Raw genomic sequence first — 23,998 nt, 5'->3', positions numbered from 1 at the left:
GAACTTAATTGAGTGGCTACACTATAAACGCGTGCAGCTGTGCTGCATGACGAACCGAGCAACCCGAGTTAAATTCCCTTTCACTGCCAACATCAAGTGGCGAAAAACTGAACCGTCTGTGGGCCCTCCCCAATGTCGACCTAGCATTGAACGAATGCCTGGTGCAGTGTGTGTACACATCAGTACTGGGGAGACAAAGGCGGCCGAGGGTGGTGCGGGCCACGCCACTCCCTCGTGCGCCATGCCGGTCTTCATAGGTTCCGCTCGCTAACGGCAATTGCCCCGACTGCCTGCGTGGGCTACACAGGGGACCTTTGTCTGTTATCGATTCCCATCAGAAAATCATCAATGTGTAGCCTATTTACCATGTCTGCCTATTTAGCACAGTCGCTCAGCTCTCTGTATACTGATGTCATAAAAGTTAGTGCAGGAAACAATATTGGCCTCAACCGCAGCCATGCTTGCAAAACCCCTCCCCAACATAAGCTTTCTATGGTCCTTAATCACATTGAATATGGAGCACCTCAAGGGACAAACTTAGTCTTATACACATTTTGTAAAGCTACGCTTAACCCAAGGCTACGTGTGAGGTTTATGTTTGTGAAAGCAGCGGCGATATCAATATAAACCTTCGTCATGAATTTGGTCCCTGGAAAAAAACACAAAACATGGGGCAGTTTAAGCAGTTTAGGCTTTTCCAGGGGAATTTTTCTTTATTAAATTCGAAATGTCAATAAAATGGACTGGCTGGCCTTGGCTGCCACCTGGTTAAATGGAGGACATTGATTGCTCGTCGTGCTTGCCAATTGAACACAGATTCAGTGGTCTGTGCAAGTGGCCTGCTGTTGTGAAAAAAGAGAGTACCACTGTGGACTAGTGTGAGCTCAGATTGCAAATTAGGAATTTACTTTTTGTCGGAAAAAATACTTTTTTTTTACTTTCAAATACCATGAAAAATGGGATGCTGCCTTGGTTTAATGAATGGTTATCATGATGATGGATGCTTGTGTTGCGCCCGAAACGTCGTGATTTATTTTATTTTATGCCTACGTGACTTTACTCGAACGGGAAAGGAGTTCCAGAGTTTAGGTGCCGCAATTGCAAAGGCACTGTCACCCCAAGTGTGTAGCCTTGTTAAGAGGGAGATATACGTGGACTCAAAAATAGCGCGATTTTTTTTAGTTTTCGAGCCATCGGTAAACAAATGGAGATGTCCGGATACCACGAGACACACACAGTAGCCCACACCCCTGGTCGAGAGAGAGGAAAGTGCAGGCGAGGCCTTAAGTCCATAATAGAGGTTTTTGGGTTAGATCGCGTAAATATAAATGGGTCGTTAAACCCGCCACCACCACCCGACACAGCCAATTAGTGAGGTTTGTCACGTAAACAAAACGTGCTAATTCATTACGAGTACAGCACACCGGGGTGTTGGAGAGTAAACCCACAATTGTAAATGTTGTAACCCACAATTGTAACAAATTGACATGCTTTGTTTAGGTAACAAACCTCACTAATTGGCTGTGTCGAGTGGTGGTGGCTGGTTTAACGATACATTTATAGTTTACGTGATCTGAACACAAAAACCTTTATTATGGATAACATTGATCACGAAAGCCGACGTGTTAAACTGAGGCCTAAGGCGCTGCCTTTGCATCGACATCTGACCCGGAACCTTATTGCACCTTCACTCGTCTGTGACAAGGGACTGTTAGCTGGAGCATCAGGCTATTTCGGGATTCACGACACAAGAAAATGGACACACACATCAGTCGCTGAAACACATTCCTGCGGAGGGAGCTGGTAGGAACGTTGGGTTGCTCGGTCAATGGCCAGGGTCAACGGCGGCGTGGTGTATTCCGCAAATATCCCCGACTGTGAGGGTGGGCACAAGCCGGCGTGAGTAGGTTAAACGTTGAGTTTTATAAGGGCACCACGGGGTGACCAGCCCCCCCACCCAGCCCCACCCCTCCCACCCCCCACCCAACCCCACCCTCCCCACCCAGCCCCTCCCCACCCTCCCCACCCAGCCCCTTCCCACCCTCCCCTCCTCACCCAGCCCTACCCACCCCATCCAGCCCCTCCCCACCCTCCCCTCCCCACCCAGCCCCTCCCTCCTCACCCAGCCCCTCCCTGCACGAAGGCGCTTGCCCCATCGCTATTTGAGATGCCAACGGACATCTCAGTCAGGCCGATTAAAATGATTCCAAGTGATGACTGGTCTCCCTTCCCGGTTCTGCCCTCAGTATTTTGCGGTATTATTTTCTCTTCTCTCACTATTTTGTACGACTTCTTAATGTTTTTTTTATGTTGGCCTACTTTTTAAATCCTCCTGCTCCACATTTCACATTCTGCTTTCTCCTAGATTTAAATCTCCACATCTCAAAAACGCGCATACCGTCGTCATGCTCTAATCTTTATTTGAACACGCACTAATAGCTTCCTTAAATTCTTGCTCAACATTTGTTTTCCCTTAAACCTATTTTCTTTGCAATGTTTTAGGCCTTTTTTTCATTTTTGTATAAATATATAAATACCCACTCTGCAAGAGCAGACCTTAGAGTATGACTGTGGACTGTGGAACTTAAAGGAATGGCAATGTACAGTGGCGCCAACGGAAATGGCCGCGTTGAGCTCTTGTGAGTTACCGATTCTAAACTAAAACTAAACTTTTTTACTTTACCAGGTAAGGCCCACTGAGCTCCTATATCGCTGTTTTTCAGAAGCGACCTGCTCATCACAAATGATAGCTTAACAAAGTGGCTTATCACGTGGAAATGTATACCAGCCAAATACTCTTAAATGCATGCCGATTCTAAATGTGGAGGGAAAAACCGAAGGACCCGGAGAAAAATCCACGCGAACACGGGGAGAACATTCATCACACGTAGTCAGTGAAGGACCGTTGTGCCAAACGTGTGACCTCTTGTGACAGCATTTGCCTAAACTGCTCTTGCTGCCGTACACCTGCGTCTCGAGTGATTTGTTTGATCCACGGATCACGTGGCGGGGGGGGGAGTCGACACCGTTCCTTTGAGGGTCACAATCCACTTCGAATGCCAACCACCAACTGAAGTGAGTGCAATTTACGGGGAGAACATGCAGACGCCACATACACAGCAGGCATCAGGGGGTCGCGATCGAACCCACGACCACCTGCTGCATACCAGACGAGGTGGTTAACATCTCACGCGTCTTCAGTCTTGCCGGTCGCGGGCGACGACAGCCGCCACGCGTGACCCCCAAACTGATCCGATGTCGCTCCCCCCCCCCCCTCGGTGCCGGTGCGGTGCCCTGCGTGCAGGAGGCCTCAGCAGCTTCCGTCAGCAGCACGAGAGCCTGTGCGCCAGCTTCCTGCAGCCCGTGGACGGTTCCGGTGGCGGAGCAGTGGGGCCCCCGCTGCCCCCGCTGCCCTCCACCCCGGACATCGAGAATGCGGACATCTCCCCCATCCTGCCCTTCCTCTTCCTCGGCAACGAGCAGGTGAATTTTGATTTTGGAAAAAAGTGGTTACATCGGTGCAGCCCGCTTGCGATTTCTCCCCGCTCGTGCCGCTGATGTTGCGGGTGGGGGGAGGTGCCTCCGCTGGTAAAGGGAGCTGCACAGGCCGTTTGGCCTACCACTGGGCATCTCTGAGAAGAGCTTTATGGCTTATCGGATTCCTCCAGTGTAAATGTTCTGATTCTGGTACTCTTCCACGCTGCCCAGATGTCTTGGAATGGGTAAGCGTAACCAGGCTGTTATCATAATATTTTACACGTACGGCATAAGATTCTTGGGATTATCCTCGTTGAACCTGAGAGGCAAAGTCTCTGTAGTAGAGAGTGTAAATGTGGCAGCTGGATTGCTCACGCCACCGCTGCCAGAAGGTGCCACAACTGGAGGGAGCTCCAGAGAGCCTCTCTCTCAAGGCGATTTGACCTCTTCTTCAACGCTGCCCATACATCGTCGAAGAGGCGGGAAGTGTACCTGCCCGCTACCCCCGCTGAAATCCACTCACCGATCCACTTGCCGTGGTGCGCCCATTTGCTCTGCCGGGTGAAGCGACGCGAAAGAGGGGCAGGATTTCAAAATCTTGCCAATTGTTTTGACTGTCGCGCCGGGAGACCAAATTAAATTCCAGCGTGCAAACCATAACTTGGACGTCTGTGAAAAAATGAGATTCGGATTCCGCCAATCTTCAGTAAAGATTCTGATACCACAGCAGGATCCCTATTTCTCGTAAATACATCAAAGGTAAATGACCTCGATATATTCGGGAATATCGTTCTCGTTTGTAATGTGCTCGGCAGTTGCGATCGGCTGAGAGAAGTCACTCTTCATCTTTTTTTAAGAGGAAAAAGTCGTGCAAATTTCCGCAGCCGAATCTCGCGCATGCGTGCGGCTGCTTCACGTGCCTGGATATAAATCAGGAAGGTGATCTCGAGACACTCACTGCTGACTGACAAAATACCACACACAGGTGTTGGCAGTCATAATACTGCGCTTGCGACAGATCGAATGTTTTTTTAACCAGAGCCATAAAAAAAACGCCGGATTGTCTGCTTACTGCATTGTTTATATGTCCATCCATCTGTTAACAATACTTTGCCTACATATAGATATATCTAAATATCCATCTGTATGTAAGTGTATGTAAGCATATGTGTGGGGAGCGGTAGTGTGATGGTTAGCGTTCTGCACTTCGAACCCGGCGAACCGAGTTTGATTCCAGCTCACGGCCAACACCAGTGACGAATATCTGAACCAGTCCCGGGCCTCCCCTAGGTCGACTCAGCCTCAAATGAGCACCTGGTGTGGTGTGTAAACATCACCACTGGGGAGACAAAGGCGACCGTGTGTGATATCGGCCACCCACCACCTCGTGTGCCATGGCAATCTTCATAGGTGCTCGTAAACAGCGCTTACCCCAACAGTCTGTTCAAGGCCATACGGGGGATGTTTGTCTTTTTAGGCGTATGCCCCAGTGTAAAATGCCTTCTGAATTGGTATACTCTCTTGATTTAAATATTTAAAATGCACGCATTGCAGTTTACTTTACCTTATACATGAAGTGCGTAGTTCAGTTCGATTTTACATTAATTGTGCACTTGTTTGCAACTCAGTCTTTAGTACGACCATACAAACCTTTCCTTGTGCCGAGAATTCATCCCAAAATGTCACGGCGTCTTCAGCTGTTTAAAGGCACCCGATAAAATACCGCAACCAAACTTTCATTCGCAGACTTCTCTGCCTGCCGTTCCCCGTGCACTGCGAAGGGGGTGGGGGGGCCTTTTACGTGGTCCACATTTACACGCGTGCCCTTTCAGTGAACCGCGGTTAAATCCGATGCCATTACAAGGATTATGGTGTTCAACAATATAAAAACAAATTCGAGGAAATGTATCAGATGAGCGACCGATGTGACCCTCTGCCGGCGAACGTGGAGACGCATCCCCCATTTCCTCTCCGGTGAAGCGGGGGATCACTCTTGTTTTCGCAATGAGTCGCGCCAGATGTGGTCAAAAGATTCACATCCACAAAACGATGTACGTCGTGCATCGAGCTCTTTCCACTGCCATGCATTTCCACGCGCGGATGTTGCTCTGTTACTCAATGGGAATTATACTGGTAGGAACCACCTGGTTCCACCAGCCCACAGGGGATTATTGTGTTCGTCCGTCCGTCGTGCATCCAAAAATGGGAGGGGTCGGGCTGGGTGGAGAGGGTGGGGAGGGGCTGGGTGGGGAGGGGAGGGTGGGGAGGGGTTGGGTGGGGAGGGTGGGGCTGGGTGGGGGGTGGGTGGGGTGGGGCTGGGTGGGGAGGGGCTGGTCACCCCGTGGTGCCCTTATAAAACTCAACGTTTAACCTACTCACGCCGGCTTGTGCCCGCCCTCACAGTCGGCCATATTTGCGGAATACACCACGCCGCCGTTGACCCTGGCCATTGACCGAGCAACCCAACGTTCCTACCAGCTCCCTCCGCAGCAGGAATGTGTTACGTAGCAATTTGCTTGCACCTTCTGGCAGACTAATGTCCGTTTTGCAGGCCGAGTGCTGAGTCACCTTTTGCCTGCAGGGAGATGAGCTGTGATGATGTAAAGTGCCCTGAGACGCCCTGGCATATACGGGGGGTGCTAATCATTGTCATTCAACAAATTATTATGTTGTGAACCTAGCATAGGATCTTTCAGTGTTATCAACATTTTGCATAATTAGACCGTGCCCACCACGCATATATATAAGGCGTCGTGGTGGCGTGATGTTAACTACCTCACTCAGTATGAAGGAGGTCGTGGGTTCCATCCCCATTCTGACCCTGACGTCTGTATCTTTGGAGTTTGCACGTTCTCTCTCCCCGTGGTCACGTGGAATTTTCTCAGGGTTCCTCCCGGTTTTTCCCTCCACATTTACATTCAACGTGCATTTCGATTATTTGGCTGCTATACATTTCCACGTGATGAGCCACTTCGTTGAGCTATCGCTTGTGGCGAGGTCGCTTCTGAAAAAGATTGGGCCTCATCTGGTTAATAAATAAAATAGTTGTTCAGTTTACATAGCAGTACACACGACTGGGAACGACACTGCAGATATTCTTCGGTCCCCTGCTCTGAGCGCATTCCGTTGCTCTCATTGAGAGAGAGAGGATGCTGTCCATGGCGCAACGCTCAGCACACTGCGGTTTGCAACGCAGAGAGCGCCGGTCCGACCTCCCGTCACGGCAGTTAAAACAATGAAGTTTCTTGCATCTCAACCCCCGCCCCCCGCCTCTGTCCACCCAGCAATATAAATAGGTACACCACAGTTAATCAGCAGGTCCGCGTGTGGTGGGGGTAAAGAGTCGGTACTCCTACCTCTTCCTAGATGTCTGCTTAGTGAGCAAGGGTAGAGCCAATGCCTCTGGAGGGGCTCTGCAGAGCTCCCTCTCGTCGAGGCCCTTTTGCCAGAAGTGGCACGAGGAAGAGATTGCAGGGCTGTATTGGATTCAATCCGGGGTACACACACACACAAAGACAAAAATCCCCCATATAGCCTGCACAGACTTTTTGGGCAAGTGCAGTTAGCGAGCACCTATGAAGGCCGGCATGGCGGACGAGGGGGCGGGTGGCCAGCACCACGCCCGGCAGCCCTCATCTTTGCCATGGTGATGACGAGTACACATCGCACCAGGTACTCATTTGAGGCTGAGTCGACCTAGAGGAGGCCCAGGACCCCAACAGATTCTGCAAGCGGAAGACATACTGCTGTCATTTTCTTCTCAACGGAAATTAAGGGAATTAATATTTCTTCTGGAAATTAACTAAATTTGAAATAGCTAAGCTTCATAATTTTCAACATAGCATAATTTACACAATTATATTATTGGGTCAGGCACTCAAATGTGAGCCAATTGGCATTGCCAGTAAATAATTAAGACGAGATGACGTGAATTATTAATGAACAGGCACTTTCCATTCATGGCAGTGTTAACGCAGCTGCTAATTCCCATTTAAGACTCTACCCATCAAGCTTATTAAAATGCATCACATCGTGCGTGGCAGACGTAGTAAGGATAAATAATGCAACCCATTAATATCTACGCTAATAGCATGATACAATTATTATTTTATTTATATAGCATCTCAAGATGCTGTATCGAACATGAGACATTTCTCTAATGCGGAGAAGGAGAATCAGTCAGACATGAGTAGTAGAGAAAAAAGTTAAATAGCTCCAGACAGTGGGGCCAGCAGAGGAGAATGAGCAACCTCCCACTAAGTCAAGGTTGACTGAGGACTTTGACAAAAAGCCTTGGATGTTGGAGTGGAGAGTGCGTGGCGGCGAATAGAGTGAGATGATAGGCGAGAGGTAGGAGAGTGCGTGGAGGGGAGTCGAGTGAAATGATAGGGGAGAGGTAGGGGAGTGCGTGGAGGGGAGTAGAGTGAGATGATAGGCGAGAGGTAGGGGAGTGTGTGGAGGAGAGTAGAGTGAGATGAGAGGGGAGAGGTAGGAGAGTGTGTGGAGGGGAGTAGAGTGATATAATAGGCGAGAGGTAGGAGAGTGCGTGGAGGGGAGTAGAGTGAGATGATAGGGGAGAGGTAGGGGAGTGTGTGGAGGGGAGTAGAGTGAGATGATAGGGGAGAGGTAGGGGAGTGTGTGGAGGGGAGTAGAGTGAGATGATAGGGGAGAGGTAGGAGAGTGTGTTTGAGGAGAGTAGAATGCGATGATAGGGGAGAAGTAGGAGAGTGCGTGGAGGGGAGTAGAGTGAGATGAGAGGGAGAGGTAGGAGAGTGTGTGGAGGAGAGTAGAGTGAGATGATAGGGGAGAAGTAGGAGAGTGTGTTTGAGGAGAGTAGAATGCGATGATAGGGGAGAGGTAGGAGAGTGCGTGGAGGGGAGTAGAGTAAGATGAGGGGGAGAGGTAGGAGAGTGCGTGGACGGGAGTAGAGTTAGATGAGAGGGGAGAGGTAGGAGAGTGCGTGGAGGGGAGTAGAGTGAGATGAGAGGGGAGAGGTAGGAGAGTACGTGGACGGGAGTAGAGTTAGATGAGAGGGGAGAGGTAGGAGAGTGCGTAGAGGGGAGTAGATTGAGATGCGAGGGGAGAGGTAGGAGAGTACGTGAAGGGGAGTAGAGTGAGATGAGAGGGGAGAGGAAGGAGAGTGTGTTTGAGGAGAGTAGAATGAGATGAGAGGGGAGAGGCGGGAGAGTGCGTGGAGGGGAGTAGAGTGAGATGAGGGGGAGAGGTAGGAGAGTGCGTGGACGAAAGTAGAGTTAGATGAGAGGGGAGAGGTAGGAGAGTGCGTGGAGGGGAGTAGAGTGAGATGAGAGGGGAGAGGTAGGAGAGTGCGTGGAGGGGAGTAGATTGAGATGAGAGGGGAGAGGTAGGAGAGTACGTGGAGGGGAGTATAGTGAGATGAGAGGTAGGAGAGTCGTGGAGGAGAGTAGAGTGAGATGAGAGGGGAGAGGTAGGAGAGTGCGTCGAGGGGAGTAGAGTGAGATGATAGGGAGAAGTAGGAGAGTGTGTTGAGGGGAGTAGAATGAGATGATAGGGCAGAGGTAGGAGAGTGTGTGGAGGGGAGTAGTTATTCGAGATGTGGGAAGAGAAGAAGAGTCCTGGATCAGCGACGACTCCAAGGTTTCTAACGGCCTTTGCCAGTAGTATTGGTAGCATTTAGGAGACAGCGGGATACATGTTTTTGTGAGCAGCCATTTAGGTTAAAAGTTAAACATGTTTCCACTTAGAAACTCTGTACGACAACAGAAGCAGCAGCAACAGCTCCCATTTGTATTGTGCCCGTCATGTAACAAATGCCTCATAGTGTGGTTTTAAAGTAGCAGAACCCCTTGTCTTCTTGTAAAATACACTCAGGTTAAGCGCGGTTGCCTACGCACGGTGTGAAAGAAGTCCAACACAATACATGCGTACATCTTGAAATAACAGCTCTCCGACGTGTTCTCAGGGTGTCGTTCGGAGCGACGTCCGACGTTTCGCTCCGTGTTGGGAGCCCCCTGGAAAAAGTGAATGGGTAGAGCGAGGCGCCGCCCGCGTCAAGGGAGTGGTTCCTCGCTGCTCTTGTGCTGGGACCTCCTGCGTGATTCACTCACCCCTCTCTCTTGCTGTGGTCTGGAACTTGTTGCTGTTTGGGCTGCCGTGCCCAACTTGCGTTTGGTTGTTTGCAAATCTGCGCTTGTGCACATTTGTACTTTTGTAATTTATTTGCAGTTGTTTGTTTCTTTATTTCCCTTGCTCTCACATTATTTGGTTCGCTATATATTTATACGCGATAAGTCCACTTTGTTGAGCAATAATTTGTGGCCAGGTCGCTTTTGAAAAATAATGAATAGCTCAGGGGGCTTTAAAAAATATCTGTAACAGAGGCTTTTTTGCATTAGAGCACATAAATATAAGTGTGTCCTTAAAGCTGCCACCACCGACACAACCAAATAGTCAGATTTGTCACGTAGACAAAACATGCCAATTAGATACTAGTTCAGCACACCGGTGTGGTGGAGAGTAAACCCATAACATTTACAATTCGAGTACGACATTTCGCCGGTAATTACAACCATCCTCGTCAGGTGACAGCCTAGAACTGTGGAGACTTTCTGTTATGGATAAAACCTACGTGTGAAACCAAAAAAAAAAACTTTTTTTTAGTTGATTTATTTTTATTGATTTGATTACCTTTCCTATACTTTGCAATCCTATCGGTGTTTTTGCATTGTTTGTTGATGTAAACTGCTGACTTGCCCCTCCTAGACATCTGTGAAAAAGAGCTTAATAGCTTCATCCGATTCCTCCTGTAGTATAAATAAAGATTCTGATTCTGACGTTCAGGGGATTTCTCCGGCTACTCAGCTTTCTCTCTCAATCCAAAGATACTCAACAAACAGATTCGTCAAACATCCCAAGCAGGACGATGTTTGAAACTCACTTCAAAACGAAACAAGGTTTTCCTGAAGCAATAAATAATGGTCATATTTTTTTATATGATCATCGACTTCACGCAATGTTTACTCTGCAAATCAGAATATGTTTTTATACTGGAGGAATCCGATGAGCCATAAAGCTCTTTTTAAAGATCTCCATTAAATAATCTGCTCTCCACTCGTGCTAAATAAGACCTCAAAGCTGGGATTGGCCGATTTGAATAGTAAACCAAATACTACCAATGCTTAATTTCACACTGCATTTGATGACCAGGCGGACACCATGAAAATTGCTAAGCGTGGCGAGTTTATTTAATATCGCATGGGAGCCTGGGATAGAATCTACGGTCTTAATATTGCTGGGTAAGTGCCCCCCTAAGTAACCAGCTGCCAGCTATACGATCAAGCCCTTAAATGAGAAATATTCACGGTGAATTGGCCAAAGATGGTTCATTATAAAGCAAATGTGTTTTCCATTGGCAATGGAACAATAATTAAATTATTTATTCAGGAAATCAACGATTAGGCCATTGAATTGGGTTTTTATTTTAAGACGTTTCTGGCACAATTTCTGGGTTGTTTTTACAAGTGGGAGGAAACTGCAGTGCCCACAGGAAAACCCACGCGTGCGAGGGAGCAACGCTTTATCCCCACACGGGTGGAAACAGATGAAAATTATCTTTGGGACCTTTTTGCCAGTATCAAAATGATGAAAAGAAGAAGAGGCTTTACCCTTTCTGGCAATAACACAGGAGGTGTTAAGATGTTCAAACACCACATAGACACCTTTTGCAAGGCATCGAGTCTACATTAACCACGACGACGATGGAGGTGGTGGTGAGGAATTCAGGAGGATGACTGCTCGGGAGATGCCGGTGTTTGTTAACAACGCCGCACAATTATTATAATTTTAGCACTCTGGGGGAGCGCTCAACACAACACTTTCCCCGATTGCATTCGCGTTCTTCTTAATGGACCTCACAGTCGTTTCGTTTATACCAAAATGTACAAAGAAGTCGACTCTAAGTACGTATGAAATAAAAATGCACAATAGCGAGTTCAGAGCGCGATGACTGCGAGACTTGAGGGATAGGCGGGCAGCCTTATCCTCGCAGACCATTTCAAATGTAGCAACATTCTGCGCGCACCTCCCCGGCGTCGGTGGTCTGGCGCTACGCACGCCCACGAATACTGGAGTCCTGCGGGAACGAATAGAGAATTAGTGTACATTTAGTTTAACACGTAGGAGGCTTTCGCTACCAATGTCATCCATGATACTGGTTTTTTTGGGTTAGATCGCGTAAATATCAATGTGTCGTTAAACCCGCCACCACCCGACACAGCCAATTAGTAAGGTTTGTCACGTAAATCATAACGTAAACAGAACGTGCCGATTCGTTACTAGTTCAGCAACACCGGTGTGTTAAGAGAGAAAATCCACAACATTTACAATCTGAGTACGACGTTTCACCAGTAATTACAACTAGCTTCATCAGGCGGACAGCCAAATTTGTGGAGAAATCCTCCTGTTTCGCTCCTCGTGAGCCCCCTTCAAATGTGAAGGGCTCACAAGTGACGTGATTACATCTATCCCTCTATTTAAGAACGAAACAGGAGGATTTCTCCACAAATCTGGCTCTCCGCCAGATGGACCTGGTTGTAATTACTGGTGAAACGATGTACTCAGATTGTAAATGTTGTGGATTTGCTCTCCAACACACCGGTGTTGCTGTACTAGTAACGAATTGGCACGTTCTGTTTACGTGACAAACCTTACTAATTGGCTATGTCGGGGGGTGGTGGGTTTAACGACTCATTTATATTTACGCGATCTAAGCCAAAAAACCTGCATTAAGAGGGTACATTTAGTAACTCGCGTAATAAACAAAACTCGCAAATCCAGAACCCGCACATTGCGAGGGTTTGCTGTACGTTTCTATTACCTTTAAGGGCGAGCGTTACTGATTAAATGTGTTGAGTCTTTATGAATGATGCATATAGGAATCAAGAGTGATGTTTGTATTACAATCAATGACGGAGGGATAAAAACCTGCACGGAAGATAAATCGCAATGGAGCGGGCGTAGTTGATTTATGTCCAGCCAGACGGGGCAGATAAGAACGTTACAACAACAACAACAAACAATACAAAAACATGACAGACATTTAAAAATAAAATCCCTGATCTCTGTCCGACCAGCAATAGAAATGGGTTCACCACAGTCGAATCAGTAGGTCACATGTGGTGGGGTAAAGTGTGGAAGAGGAGGTCAAACACCCTCTCACTAAAGGTGCCCTCTGGAGCCCCCTCTCGTGGAGGTCCTTATGTCGGGAATCTGTGAAAAGGAGCTTCATAGCTCATCGGATTGCTCCAGCATAAGTATATATTCTGATTCGAAATCAATGGCACGAGCAAGAAATTGCAGAGCTGCACCTTTACCTTCAGCTCAAACGTGAAGTTGCCCTTGTTTTGGCATTTCTGCCCATGTGACAACTGGATGTGATTGGCTCTGCTTGGTGGTGGGAGGGTTATACAAATTAAAATGACGTTTATACCCGCACAACGTACCCCAAAAAAAACTGATAAATAACGTAACAATAAATTGTGGGTTTCAATTGAATTCAACCTACGTAATTTAACCTGGCGACGGCCCAACGATGTTCACCGTCCAGTTTGCAACAAGCGAGACCTGCAAGAGTTACAGCTGGGAGTAGGGCACAAAGGCCGAATGCTGAAGCCGTACGGAAAAAAAGTGTGAGCGGGCAATGCGACACAGCAAGCGCATGCGTTCTACCTGGCGACAACAATGACCCCGCCGCGCGCAACGCCCGATCTTGCAGAGCAGAAACGTTGGCCGGGGCCAATCGCGCAGTGAGGGCCCTTGTGAGCGAGCTGTCAGAGGTCATCACAAGGCCACAGGGAGTCGCCCACCTCCCCGCCACCCCCCCTTCCACCCCACCGCCCCCCACCAGCCTCTGGGAGAGATTGGCCATTGCACGAGATTAATAAGCAATTAATTTGCCAATTTTTTTTTTATTTGTACGAGTTGCTGAAGCGGCAAGAAATTTCATAACGCGCCATGTGTCATCAAGGTTACGCGATGGTGATAGCTCATGTTGTTGGTGCTGCCCCGTATGAGTATTTTACCACGGATTTCAGCTGATGCAATATACGAGGAGGGGGGAGAAGGCAGGCATTCTAGAGCATTAAGGGACACTTGAATACCTGAATATGCTCTGATAAAATAAACCCATTGTTGTTCTTCCAACTGCTTCTCAGCGCTGTATATTCCCATCCCATGTCATGTCAACAAAGACTCTGATGAAAAAAATTACAATTGGACTCCAAAACAGCCATGAATAACGGCAACCTTCACCTTTGTAGCATCCCCATCGCTCAAAAGCAGACGTTCCCGTAGGGGTTTTTCTCTTTGAAGAGAGGGAGCCGCCGCTGGGTGATCACTCTGGCCTCTTGAGATGGATGTTGTTGGACTATGCAATTCCATGCCAGTGGGGCCGTACACTTTGCAAGCCATGTCCAAGAGGGGGTGGGAACTATGGATGAGTTTTGGATTAGAAAGAAATCGATTTAGGGGATTTTAAGGACAATTTATTTTCTTTTTCAGATAAATTTCGTCATGTACTCATCTAGCGTGTCTTCGCACGAACAAAGGCAACGTCACCCGATGCCACGGGACGCCACGTTTGGTGGGAGAAATGTATGTTAAATTGAGCCCATCACCCATCACCGTCCTCCCACCAATCACGAGGAACCCTCGCCATTAAAAAATATATAATTTAAATGACATCGTTGATCACATATGGACCCATGGAATGGGTCCATAGTGGATTTTTTTTTTGGCCGTTAGAGAAACCCAAAATTGCTCCAGCTGGCTCTAAATCATGTGAGCAGCAGCAGGACCTTACGTGAAGATGGTTTTCTTCATACTGAGGAAAAGGTTAATTAGATATTTGATGCCAGACTCTGTGCCATGATTATGTCGGGCAGCACTGTAGAAAATGTGTTCAAACTCACAATTCTGCAGCTTATTAGCTCGCATCGTGGTCAGTGGCCCCATCGTGTCTCCCGGGTCAATAAAACGAGCACCACTTTGTAAGAAGTCTAAAGCAGCTGATACATAGAGACACGCTAACGTGACTTAGTTCGTAAGAGGGCAATCTGGTAAGAGGTGCTTTGTTTGTGAACACCGCATTGGTTCACACTTGAAAATATCCCTGTGTGTAAGAAAGCTTGAGTGTGCGATGCGACTGCAATTAGGGCTAACTAAGAGTGAACTAATATACCAGCCCAGTGGCTGAGCTCTAGAGCGAATGGCTCGTCGTCAGAAGGTTGCCCATTTCAAATTGGCTATCGGTTTTCTCAACCCATAATTCCTCCCGGGGTCGATACAATGCATACCACTGTGTGGAGAAATCAACTTTGTTTGCCCAATTGATAGGTTCGCCTCCATCATGGGAATATGGAAATTCCACCACTGTTTTTCAGGCTGCTTCAGTTCTCATTTAAGTAAGGAAGCTCATTTTTTTGACTTTAGAACTATGCTGGTTAGGTTTGTAGGTATGTAATGAAAAGATACAAATTCGCCCATTTTCTCATTGAAAGTAGGTACATTTCAAAATATCACTGTCCTAATGACAAAAGAAAAGCTTGTGGGGAATAATAGCCATTTTCTATACTTTTTAGGCATAAGCAATTATGAAATAACACTTACTACCCAGTAACAAAAATTGTGTTACATAGTGCCATCAAAAACAGTTACCGCACCGCGCGCTGCCAGATGTGCTTTCTGTGGCCATCTGGGACGCCTTTCCTTCAGATATTAGGAAGTCACTGGAGCTATGCACTTTTAGGTATAGAATTAAAACTCATTTCTTTAGAACCGCTTTTTGATGTTTAGTTTGTTGTCCTTCCCCCGCTTAGCATGGTTGCCTACGTACGGTGCGAAACAAGTTCAACATTGACATGCGTACTCATTGTCATCGGCACTGTTTGTGTTTTTTTCACTACGGGAGTCCACAACCCACCTCACTGGCGTGTATCCCCCCCCTCTGCCCGTGCCATTGTGGGCGCGCTGCGGCCGTTCGCTCCACGCGTGCCACTCGATAGGACGCCCAGGACCTGAGCAAGCTGCAGCGGCTGGGCATCGGCCTGGTGCTAAACGTCACGGCGCACCTGCCCCTCTACCACTACGAGCGCGGCGGCCTGCACTACAAGCGCCTGCCGGCCAACGACAGCGACAAGCAGAACCTGCGCCAGTACTTCGAGGAGGCCTTCGAGTTTATCGGTCAGACGCTCGCCACCATAGTCACCACCACCATAACCACCACCGTAACCACCACCATAACTACTACCACCACGCTCTGCGGACACTTCCATTAATCGGGAAATACGAGCGTTCGTTATTCACACCTTACGATGAGAAGTTGAAAGCGTCAATTCAGCAGCCTCTGTCTGTACGGACGTCTGTCCTGTCGTCCGTCTGGCTGTAACGTGGAGGTAGGATAACTCTCGATAATATGATCTGAAATGAATGAAAATTGAATGTTGCTATTCGAAACTTGCCGTGCAGAAAACTGGTAACGTGGCTGAATGTCAGTCCATCCATAACGTGGGGTCACGATAATTTGCTTAATAGATAGTCCAATAGTAACACTTTTTTTGTAAACAGTTGTGTTGCTATTATCCAAGAGAAACCCACCAGATATATTGGTGAAAGAGTTCCCCAAAACTTGGGGATACCAACCGGAGCATAGAGGATTGTTTGCAAATACTGTGCGACTAAAAAAATACTTCCAAAGGAAAACAAGTGTTGGAAAGAATTGCATAATTCTTGTGTACGCACGGTTACTCTTGTTTAAAGCAGTACTTTATTATTATTCGTAAGTAAATGTCAGATCTCACCACAACTAATCCAGAGTCCTGTGTGCAATGAAGGTAGTGGAGTGGTAGGGCTATGATTTTTGTGCTTTAGTGCCACAATTATTTAAAGGTGTTCCCTTGAGTTTCCTAGTTGTTGCTTTGCCATGTGCCGATAGCGATAACCACGGCCTCCGATTATATTTATCAGCATACAAATTCCAACACTGGTCAAGATCGACCAGTCGAGGCGCTTTAATAACACGAGCAGCAAATTTGTGGGGAAGTCAACAATCAATTATTGTACACATCTCAGGAATGTGGAGTGAGGTGTGTCCAAGTGACTCAGCTGGCCACCGTTATACCACCGGCAGAGGATGGAGCCAGCTGTGTTTCTGCAGGGCACATTCAAATCATGTCCTCATCTGCTGTTAAGAGGATGTCACATCAGGGTACAAGGGTAGAGGGATGCCTGTCAGTGTTATGGCCCCTATCCTTGGGTGTCATCACAGTCAGACAGCACTCGACTCACAGCCCCCAAAACGATGTCAGTTGAGATCCATGTCGGAGCACAAATGATGAGCCAGTTCACCCTCCAAGGGGGGTTGATGAGACGAGCCCAAATTGCGTGGGTTTTCGCTGCTGTGACGTACTGCTCTGCGATGCGTTTTCAGGCTGTACCATCGAGTGCTGTTCAGCGCGATGTCTGACGTTTCGGCCACCCCCCCCCCCCGAGCAACCCGCAGTACAACCAAAAACCCAACACTGGAACCGCCCATTGGCGCATCCCGAGCGGTGGTTCTATGCGGAAACCACAACTTGACCACTTTCGTTATAGCCGCCAATGAATATTAGGGGGAGAACCGGAAGGGATATGGGAGTTGAGAAGGAGTGGAAACAGGAGGAGGCCACGCTGGGCAGTGGCGAGAGGGTGGCGTGACTGCCACGTGGTGGGAAGCCACGGCACCGTCGGCCAGCGGTGTATGTGGGGCACAGCAGAGCTAGTGGGCTAGAGTTAGTGGAGTAGAGCTAGCGGAGGAGAGCTAGTGGAGCGTGGGAAGCTAGCCGGGCGTGAAGAGCTAGCAGAGTGTGCGGGGCACACAGAGCAACAGTGTGGCTGCAGAGCGGAGCAGCGGTGTGGCTGCAGACGGAGCAGCGGTGTGGCTGCGGAGCGGAGCAGCGGTGTGGCTGCAGGGTGCACGGTGGAGGAGGTGCGGGTCTGAGCGAGGACGCCGTAGGGGAGAGAGAGACAAGAACCCGAATAAAGGACAACGGAGACCTACACTGTTTGAAGAGTCCTTTATTACATTGGTGTCGGAAGTGAAATGGCATGTCAAAACAGCTCAGAAGAAAGAACGTCCCTGCACCATCTTCTGCACCATCTTCTGAAGACGATCTTCCTCCGGCGGTGGCGCTACCGACGATGGAGGGAGGAGGCAACGCAGGGACGAGCGACGCGCCGGGGTTGCAGGACGTTGCCGGCTCAGCAGGTCCGTCCGCGTTGGTGGACGCCGACGAAGGATGGCGACACGTGGCGGCCCAACTTGAGTCGCTGAAGGCTGTTATAATACAGTTATGCACCCTTGTGACGCCCACGACGAGTTCGGGGAGGCCAAGCGGGGACCATCCAACTGGGGCCTTGCCGACGCTGTCAGCCCTCTCCAACACGCGGCACGAAACCGCCATCTTGGGCGTGGCTGGGGAGGAACGGCGGGAAGCCGCCATCTTGCTGCCTCCACCGCGGGAAGCCGCCATCTTGCTGCCTCCACCGCGGGGAGCCGCCATTTTGAACACGTTGCGGAGTGACGCCATCTTGTCGCTGCCGCACAAATCACCATCGACGGAAGACGGCGGAGCAGGGACCCGCAGCCATCGTCTAACAACTGTGAAAGAGTTCTCCATCGGCGGAGATTGGAGCGCATTCGCCTGCCGTTTTCAAGCGGCTGTACGATCCGCGAAATGGACGGACGTGGAAGCCTTGGAGGTCCTGCCAACACTTCTTGATGACGAGTCCGTCAGGTTTTTCCGCTCCATCAAGGCCGAAAAGAAGAGGACGCTACAGGGGGTGTTTGAAGAAATGGCGGAGGCGTATGAGCCCCCGGACGATGCTCATTGTAGGTTCGTGCAGCGGCAACGGGCACCTGAAGAATCGCCGGTGGCATTCCGGGGCGCCGTGATGGAGCTAGCTATGGCCGCGTATCCGGAGACGGAGCCCGATTTGTTGGAACCCCTGATATTGGGAAAGATGTTGGAGTTATCCAGGGACTTGAGCATCCCCATGCCGGTGTTAAGTTAACGTCCCGTGCGGCGGCTAAGTGCCTGGATGCCCAATTTAACCTTCGACGGTGGAAACAGGTGTCGGCTTGGACGGGGGGTCCCACCGTCAAAGGCGGTGCGACCGGGTGGGACCCGAAGAAGGCTGTCTAGGTTCGAGACGACAGGGGTCCTGAGGAGTTGACGGCAGCATCCACCCAGTGGCCTGCTCGAGGGGGAGCGGGGTTGCGCTCCGGACCGCCGGCGCGGGAGCGCCAAGACAGAGGGGGTGCTGCACGGCGAACCGACTTGGCGTGTTTCCGCTGCGGCCTTAAGGGCCACTTCGCCAGAGATTGTTGGGCTCGCATTCCGCGGCCGCCCCAGCAGGAGGCCTCGGCCACGGACGCGATGCGGCAGGACCATCCACGACAAGCAAGTCGGTACGCATCAGACATCCGGCAAGGCCTGTCATTTCATGCATCACCATCGCCGCGCGGTCCGTGTGCCATTAATAACAGGGGGGCGGTGATTGACCTGTGTCATGGCGGAAATTGGCACGGAGGGTGGTGGCGGCCGCTATTGGGTCGTCCACTGTGCCTGGTTCGATCCAAGGGGTCGATGTGCGCATTTTGGTGGACTCAGGTGCGTCCGCGACTATTATCTCCGACGTGATTTTCCATCTCCTGGCCATTCCGCCGGGGAGGGTGCGACCGGTTTATGACTCTTGCATAGCGGCGAACGGGGGAAGTATGGGCATTGTGGGCCATGTGGACGCCAGCATATCAATTGGGGGGGTGTCGGCTTCAGGGACCGTGTTGATTTCCAGGTCCCTCGCGGTGCCCTGTTTATTGGGGACCGATTTCCTGGCAAAAATGCCCATTCAAATAAGGGTGGATCACAATTGTATTGAATTACCGGGGGGTCGGAAAATTTCATTCTTGCCGTCGCCCTGAGGCCAGTCTGCTCCTGTCTGCCAGGTACAGGCGCTGTCCGAGGTATCTGTTGATATTCCACCTGGTTCGCAGATGCTTATTCCGTTGAGGTATCGTAAACCGGCGCCTGGCACTGAGGGAGCGGCGGGTGTGTTGTTATCGCCGTCCACGGCTATAACGGGTGGCTCGACACTGGTTAGGGCACAGACGATTGTCCGGCCGGGTCAGCCTCCATTTTATTGAATGGAAGCGCGGATAATGTTAGTGTACCGGCCGGAACGGTTTTGGCTCACGCTACGATGGCTTTCACGGCCCATGATGACCGGGACTGCCGGGGCCTTGTAGGGGGGGTCTCGGCCTCCACGGCGCAGGATGATCGGTGGATTGCCGAGTTGTGCCGGGAAAATGCGTCTTTGACTGGGGACCAACGGTCCGCGCTTCGCGCGCTGTTGGAAAGGTATTCCGACGTTTTAAGTTCGGACGATTTCGACTTGGGACGCACCTCCTTGCTCTCCCACCATATTGATACGGGGGATGCCGCTCTGATTCGGATGAACCCGCATCAGTTGAGTCCGACGGAGCGGGATCATGTTCGCTGCGCAGTGGAGGATATGCTGGCTGCTGACATTATTTCCCCGTCCAACAGTCCGTGGGGTGCGCCGGTGGTCCTTGTGAAGAAAAAGGATGGGAAATTGAGATTTTGTGTAGATTTTCGCAAATTGAATAAAGTGTCGGTTGCAGACGCGTACCCCCTGCCGCGTATGGATGATTCCCTCGATGCCTTGTCTGGGGCGAAGTTTTTTTCTACGCTTGACCTCTCGTCGAGATTCTGGCAGCTTCCCCTGGACGAGTCCTCGAGGGAAAAGACGGCTTTCCGTACGCCGCAGGGCTTATTTCAGTTTAATTGTCTTCCAATGGGCTTGAATGCTGCCCCCGCCACTTTTCAGCGGCTGATGGAGCTTGTGTTAACGGGTCTGCAGTGGGAGACATGTTTGATATATTTAGATGATGTTATCATCTTCAGCCGCACGTTTGAGGAACATCTGCAGAGATTGGAAGCGGTGATTGCTAGGATGCGCTCCGCCAATTTGAAATTTAAATCCAAGAATTGTCACCTACTGCAATGATCCGTGCGCTATTTGGGCCACATAGTCAGTGCGGACGGGGTGGCCACGGACCCAGAGAAGACGGCGTGCGTTCGTAACTGGCCGACTCCGGCCACAGTTGGGGACGTACGTTGGTTCGTTGGGTTCGCTTCATATTATCGCAGGTTCGTTCCGAACTTTGCTACGATCACTAGGCCGTTGCACCTCCTTACGGCGAAGGGCCGGAGGTTCAGCTGGGGGCCGACGGAGGAAGCGGCGTTTGAGGGCCTACGCGATCGTTTGGCGACATCACCGACGTTGGACTATCCGGATTTTGATCAGCCTTTTATTCTGGATACTGACACTAGTGACACCGGGATTGGAGGCGTTCTGTCACAGTCCAAGGGCGGCGTTGAACACGTAGTAGCTTACAGTAGCCGCGTACTGTCTCCGGCAGAGACCCGCTACTGCGTTACTCGCCGCGAACTATTGGCTATTGTGCATTTTCTCTGCCACTATCGGCCGTATCTATACGGCCGTACGTTTATTGTTCGCACGGACCATGCTGCTTTGCAATATGCCCTGAGAGTTGACCAACCGTCTGGCCAATTGGCACGATGGTTGGAAACCCTGCAGGAATTTTCGTTCGAAATTCAGTATCGGAAGGGGTCGCGTCACGCGAATGCGGACGCACTCTCCAGATTGCCGCAGGGATCCCCTTGCACTTGCGCTTCGGGTACGAATAGGTGTACGTGGGTTCCGCAATCCCCTCATCCTGTTGTGTCAGCTGTCGAGGTGCCCGAGGCTCCCGTATGCCCAGGACCGGCTGATGGGGTTTTGAACCTGCCGCGCTTGGTATGGATTTGCGAGCAATTGCTTGATGAGTCGCTGGGGGCCTTGCGGGGTCGGGCTGCGAAAGGGACGGGGGGACCGCTGTCCGGTGGGACGCCGGGAGCCGCTCTCCGGGATGGGTTGCTGATGTGGAGGGAAGGGTTGCACGATCGCTGGCATCTGGTGGTGCCGTCGTCGTTACGGTATGAGTTGGTTCAGACTCTGCACTCCGAGACTTTGTTACATCTCGGGGTGCAGAAAACCTTGTTGACGTTGCAGCGGGACTACTTCTGGCATGGCATGACGACTGATGTCGTCGGACACATTCGGGCGTGTCCCGAATGTGCCCGGCGGAAGCCGCCTAAACACCCATATGTGCCGCCAGTGCAGTCCATACAGGTGTCTCGGATTAACGAGTTGGTGGCGTTGGATATTTTGGGGCCCTTCCCGCCATCCGCTAGGGGGAATACATTTTGCTGGTCAGGGTGGAATATCTTTCCCGCTGGCCGATGGCTTGGCCCTTGCCCGACCAGTCGGCGGCGTCTATCACGGACCAAGGGCGAAATTTTTCTTCTAAATTGTTGGCTGAGGTGTGTGCTGCACTGGGAACCAAGAAGGTTCGGACGTCTCCCTACCACCCGCAAACAGATGGCATGGTGGAAGGGCTTAATTGGACCCTGTCGGCCATGCTATGTCACACGGTTAGCGAAAAGCAGGCTGATTGGGATTTGCATATCCCTGGGGTACTCTCCGCATACCGGATGATGCATCATGCATCGACGGGGTACTCACCTTTTTTTTTTATGTACGGCCGCGAGAATGTGCAGCTGGGTACGGGGGCGAAGGGTCCTTTTAAGCCTCTCCCCGAGTACATTCAGGACGCTGTTCGTCGCGTGGCAGAGGCACGGGAGGGGGCCCGATTGGCTACGGCCAAGACCCAGGCCCGGAACGAACATTGCGCTCGGCGCTCGGATGGGAAATCCCCCTGGCGAGTGGGGGACATGGCCTGGCTGCACTGCCAGCAGGTGCGGGCGGGGACCTCCCCTAAGTTGCACAAACCATGGCAGGGGCCGGTTAAGCTTATTGAGGTTCCTAACCCGCAGTCCGCACGTGTTCGGTTCGGATCGCGGCGCTGGTACGTCCATACGTCTCGGTTGAAACCCTACGTGGTCCTGCAGACGGATGCGTCATCTCCTAATGTTGCCTTGCCGGTGTCTGTTGCATCCCACGCGCCTCTGACTTTGCCCGTTCAGCCTGCAAGCGTGCCTGTAGTGCCTTCTACAGACGAACCGGCCGTGACACAGGCGGATACAGCGAATCCTGCTCCGGGTGGGCCTACCACGGCGACGGGGACACTTGACCCCGCTGCCCCTCCAACCCCGCCACGGATGCGATTGCGGGAGACCCCGGCGACGGGTCTCTCTAGGGAACGGGACTTTGGTGTTGACGGGCCTTCAACAGCGGCGGGCGGTTCCGATCCCGCCGCTCTTAAAACCCCGTCGCGGTCGCGGTCTGTGGGGGGGCCGCCTCCCGTTCGGGACGGGCCGGCGACCCGCACGCGTTCCAAGTCCCTTTCCTTTTGTTAATTGTTGTTCTTGTTGTTGTGTTGTTATAATCTCCGTTGTCTGGTGATGCCCGATGGTTGTAATTTGCTCGCATTATTTTGTTCTGTTGCAGCCGGGGATGGCTGGGTTTTTCATCAGGGGGGGGGGGGGGGTCATGTATTGCGAGCAAGGAAAGAGGGGGCGGAGTCTGGGTCACGTGAGGAGAAGGAGGAGTCAGGGTCACGTGAGAGAGAGGATTTAGGGGGAGAACCGGAGGGGATCTGGGAGTTGAGAAGGAGTGGAAACAGGAGGAGGCCACGCTGGGCAGTGGCAAGAGGGTGGCGCGACTGCCACGTGGTGGGAGGCCACAGCACCGTCGGCCAGCGGTGTACGTGGGGCACAGCAGAACTAGTGGGCTAGAGTTAGTGGAGTAGAGCTAGCGGAGGAGAGCTAGTGGAGTGTGGGAAGCTAGCCGGGCGGAGCAGCGGTGTGGCTGCAGACGGAGCAGCGGTGTGGCTGCGGAGCGGAGCAGCGGTGTGGCTACAGGGTGCACGGTGGAGGAGGTGCGGGTCTGAGCGAGGACGCCGTAGGGGAGAGAGAGACAAGAACCCGAATAAAGGACAAGGGAGACCTACACTGTTTGAAGAGTCCTTTATTACATTTATATAACAATGCATAGATTTCTGTTCATATTATTGTGGTTATGGTTGTACTTTATGAATCCCTAATCTCTGCCATTACATACAATGAAACAAGAAAAGGTAAACAAGAAAACACAGAGCAATTTAATACAATACACTATTAGACATTATTGTAAAAAATATATAAAAAGTCCATCCCATGTGTTAGTAAAAAATATTTAATATTTTAGGCAGGAAATGGCAGGAAATTCGTTTCCAAATTTAGATATTTTTTTCTGGGGGGGGGACCCCAGACCCCCTGGAAGATTTGGTCCCCCCCAATGTTGACTCCATGGCTACGGCCTTGTTTCGCACTGTACGTAGCCAAGCGTGCTAATCGGAGGTGTGTGGACAACAGACTGGATGGATACCCAGTCCTTCCACGCCGTGTGTGACAGACTCTCTCAC

The 23,998-nt window shown here is 50.7% G+C and overlaps 1 pseudogene across 1 annotated transcript in view; it reads left to right on the top strand.

The window, feature by feature from the left end:
• The window catches only part of LOC144941607 (dual specificity protein phosphatase 10-like), a 142,969-nt pseudogene that overhangs the window by 100,555 nt on the left and 18,416 nt on the right, over nt 1-23,998 (top strand). Inside the window, exons 4-5 of the transcript XR_013639251.1 lie at nt 3,305-3,483; nt 15,516-15,693. The product of XR_013639251.1 is annotated as a dual specificity protein phosphatase 10-like (transcript). The remainder of the gene's footprint in view (nt 1-3,304; nt 3,484-15,515; nt 15,694-23,998) is intronic.

Source organism: Lampetra fluviatilis, chromosome 25 (genome assembly GCF_964198595.1).
Source record: "Lampetra fluviatilis chromosome 25, kcLamFluv1.1, whole genome shotgun sequence".
Taxonomy (NCBI): domain Eukaryota; kingdom Metazoa; phylum Chordata; class Hyperoartia; order Petromyzontiformes; family Petromyzontidae; genus Lampetra; species Lampetra fluviatilis.
This window is presented reverse-complemented; position numbering and strand designations above follow the sequence as displayed.